The sequence below is a fragment of the Antedon bifida genome, chromosome 1 (assembly GCF_963402885.1).
Source record: "Antedon bifida chromosome 1, ecAntBifi1.1, whole genome shotgun sequence".
In the NCBI taxonomy this organism is placed as follows: Eukaryota; Metazoa; Echinodermata; class Crinoidea; order Comatulida; family Antedonidae; genus Antedon; species Antedon bifida.
Genome location: NC_136226.1, coordinates 16,329,817 through 16,334,106, shown reverse-complemented (window position 1 = coordinate 16,334,106; position 4,290 = coordinate 16,329,817). Strand labels below are relative to the sequence as shown.

Genomic DNA, 4,290 nt, shown 5'->3' with positions numbered 1-4,290 from the left:
CCGGTGCACGAGTCCAATTCCAAATACTCCAAGCAGACCACCGTTTCTTCCAAGATGCGATGCAGTGTTCCCTCTCTAAAATGCACGTTCTTCAGCACTAGGTTAGCCATGTAGAATTGCGGTAATGTCGACTGCGAATCGAGAACCGACTTAAACTTTCGGTTCACTTTCATCAACAGGCTTCCGGTGGGTGGTCGGCAGCTTTGAAACGTGTCCACCGTACCGTGGCGTTTACGTTTGCACAGTTGTACGGCCGCTTCGATTGTGATGAATTCCAAATCGCCCAACAATCCGGCCATGTAGGGACTCGAGTTGGCCAACTCCAACTGAGACACGTAATCCATGAACGAGAAAATGTGCAGCAGCAATTCGGTCGGCAATTTGAACAAATGACAAAGATCGTTCGTTCGTTTTGCTCGTTTCCTCTTTTGTCCCGCCATTCTTTTTATTTCTTTTTCTTTTTTTAGATGTCTTTTTGGCAAACTCTGACATTCGACTGAGATGTGTTGGCAACGTCAAGTCCCATTTTATGCATTCTCAGTGAAACGGTATACGAATTCTATAAGGAATTGAATAATACTAATAGGTCTGTTTTAAGCGAAAGCACGGTGCGCGTAGGCCTAGGGAGACGCGACAGGGCTGGAATAATCGTTTTCTTAGGCGAAGAGAATGAGGAAAGATGCCCCCCCCCCCCCTCGATTGTTATTCTTGTTAAGTGGCTGATTCATAATCTTAAAATATGAGGACAAAGGGCTTATAAATTTTGAAATAAAGTGTTGAACTTTCATTTTTCTTAAAATTATTAAGAATCGGGTGAAGTGGGTGGGGGACTGTCTGCAAGCTAGGCCTGGACTGTTTAAATTGGTAAAATACTATAAAATCAATAAATTCTTGGGGCTAAATAATTAATGAAATTTTACGATTCCCTTCTTTTTATTATAATAATGGAGCAATAAATGAAATACACACCATTTAACATAAAACCTTTAATATTATCACAAATTAGACAACAAGTTTTGTACATCAAATTAACTTCTTTTGTAACTATAGGCCTTTTTCTATTTATATTTATAATGATTATTTATTGCCGATTTGGAAATCACGTTTAAACTTTATAACAATTACCGCACAACAACCAACGTCCGCTTGAACCTTTAAATAAGTAAATTAGGAAAATATCAAGTTTTTAAAAATTAAATGTCCTTTGGCAATAAAAATCTGTAGATATCCATAATTACTGTATGTGTTGTTTCACATATATGCCGGTAAATTAATGAGAAATTGTTGTTGATTAATGCTATTTCTATTGTATTGAAGTATGCAGACAGCTTAAGAACATCCCTCTGTGATCTTTAAAAAAAAAACACATTAAATTAATAATAATCATTATTTAGTTATATTTGTAATCATTTATTTTTATTTCCTTAGGCCTAGGCCTATAAATACGCGCGCCCGACAATGAACACGCGCCAACAATACACGCACTACTCCACTATAATAACAGGCTAAATCCTAGCTCTCCTAACTGTAAACTAGGCGAGACTATATTAAAATAAAAGAGGCTTTGTAAAGTTTTATGATTAAAAACAGCTTTCCTATATATTATATAATGTTCTTATTATTTTAAAAAGCAACATTTTTAATCTTATGGTGTAAAAAAATGATTTTAGCTACAACCATGTGTTCCATTTTCAGCAGTAAAATAACCAAAAAGGCACATGTTTAAGCAGCCATTAAAAAAAAAATAAAAAATAACACCAACGAGATTTTTTTATTAACTACTATTAAAAAATTAAATATCCAGAAAATATAAAACCCACCTTCTCAAAAAGTTAGGTTGTTTTATTACAGCCTCAACAAATTAGACGAAATTTTAACATTCGAATACTCTAAAATTGTTTAAAAAACATTGGTGTCATTCACCCTTGTTTGACACAGATATAATGGCTTTGTCGATAAAAAAAAAACAATAAACAAAGTTGCTTCCGGGTAATTATTCACGCTGTCTCTTGTGCAAAAACGATTCACTGCCGATAGAGGGCTCACTACTTTTTTCCCCTTGTGAATTGAATGTGATTTGAACTATACTAATGCTTCTATTATCGAATACGCTTCGATATACAGCTTTGACTATGCCCAACAGGTTCGTGTTAATGTCAGTTTTGCTAACATCGGTTTTTCCAAATTATTATAATAAATCACCTATGCTGCTAAAACATGAACGTAAATTATAATACAGTAAGCTCCATCAGCTCTTCTTTTATGACTGGCCGGTAATAAGATACGTCGACACATCAAAATCATGTTCAGAAGGTTATTTAATGCGGTTATTCTTTTTTTTTTTTTCATGTTTTATCGTACCAATGATGAGTAGCTGATTTCTTTGCTAAAGTTTATTTACAGTTTTTAATTATTATGTTTCAGGTCTTCTATCCTCATGACCCCGCCGAGCAGCCAGGCCCAGTCTATTTCTTGAGAGCAAGTAAGTGTGGTGGTGTGTTTGGGATTCACTGCGAGGGGCTGTCCCAGCAAGTCAACATCTTAATTGATGAAGGTATGGATCATGGAAAGGACCCTAACGCAGTCATTTCATATTTACATTTTTATTTTGCTCACTACGGTTTGGGTGAAGAGGTTGATCTTCACATCCATTGTGATAACTGTGTAGTGGGCAGCAAAATAAATATGTAATGTGGCACTTAATGTGGCGCACTTTCCATGGCCTCCTACACCGAGAAATCAATGTAAGATTTATGATTGCTGGGCACACCAAATTCGCCCCCCGACTGGGTGTTTTGGCCTTTTCAAACAGCGCTACAACCGGCAGCACAGTTCCTGTTTGAATGACATAAGCAGGGCAAACAGAGACAGCACACAAGCTTTCGTCAACATTCCACATCTTCTTGCTGGTGGAGACGAGAAAGGGGAAACTGTCATCCCAGTTTATAACTGGAAATCTTTCCTGGATCATGGTATTTTTATCCATTGCATGGCATCAAAAGTTTTCACCAAGTTTAATGCCAACAATGCTGACACTGCCTATTGTCAGAATTTTGCCGACAGTCCGGTTGAAGTCCGGGCTATGTTAAAGCAAAATAGGGTATGGCCACCTATTGGCCTTCCGGAACCTCTGACACCACCCGCGGCCTTTCATTACAACTCCAGTGGTATTTATACAAATCAACAAGACAGTTCTGTGCTCTCAAGACAACCGTGCAGATTTGGCATGCCTGTTGAGACGAGAAAAATAGGTTTTTAAAATAGAAGTGGATGGCAATTAGCCAAAATGTTTCGATTGATTATACGGTTTATAATAAAGTTTTTATTTCTTTATATACTTTTTTGTCTCCTATGTGTATTCATTTAAAAGGTGATAAAATAAAGATTTTAAAAAAAAATTAACCCCCTACCCATTTCTACCATCGGGGAGGGGGTGGGGGTAAATGACCTTGATAATTTAGTTAACGATCTCTGTATCTCATTTATGTTTGTGTCCGTTGATAGAAGTTGATTTATACCTTTCTCACGGTGGTTTCGTTATTGACAAAAAGTCATACCCCCTCTATAGTTTTAATCGATTTTTTTCCCATAAACTAACCAGAGAGGGCGCACTATAAGTATACCCGGAAGCCATGTTTTTTCTGAGATTGTTTCTTCGAAGCCTGGCGAGTGGTTGAAATTAGAGTGTAAATATGCTTAAAATTAGTAATTATTCAATGCAAAAATATGGTTAAATTTGGATATTTATATATAGTTAGTTGCTAGTCACTTTATTTTATTTGGTAGACAATTGTTACGAGAATTGTCAAAATAAGGTTTCAGTTTGACGTGAACCGTATTTGAAGTAGTCAGGTCCACTTCCAGCAGGTTGACATGACTTGGCTTGTATAAGATAATGATTTTAAAAAATGACACTAGCCTAGGCTTAGGTTAGTTGATAATATTAATTTAAATTTTTAAAACTTAACATAGGCTAGGCCTAGGATGGATATCCACCATCTGGATGGGGTGGACTGGGTAATTAATAATGATTAAATCAGCGATGATGTCCAGTATACTAGGCCTAGATACTGTAGGCTAGGCTAGCTAGGTCTAGCCTAGACTGTAGTAGTATAGTAGTAGGCCTAGGCTATCATATCCACCCAGTAGTAGTAGTGTACAATGAATGAATTCAGTAATATAATAGATACTGTATTAAACAGTTTTTTGTTAAAGGTAATGAGGAAAAAAAATAGGTACTTTTTACTTTAGTTAGCTTTGTCAAAATGTTTTGTACGCATAGGCCTAGTC

The 4,290-nt window shown here is 36.4% G+C and overlaps 1 pseudogene; it reads left to right on the top strand.

Moving 5' to 3' along the window:
• The first annotated feature begins 1,943 nt into the window (after positions 1–1,943).
• LOC144852386 (uncharacterized) lies at positions 1,944–3,138 on the top strand (annotated as a pseudogene).
• Positions 3,139–4,290: the final 1,152 nt, after the last annotated feature.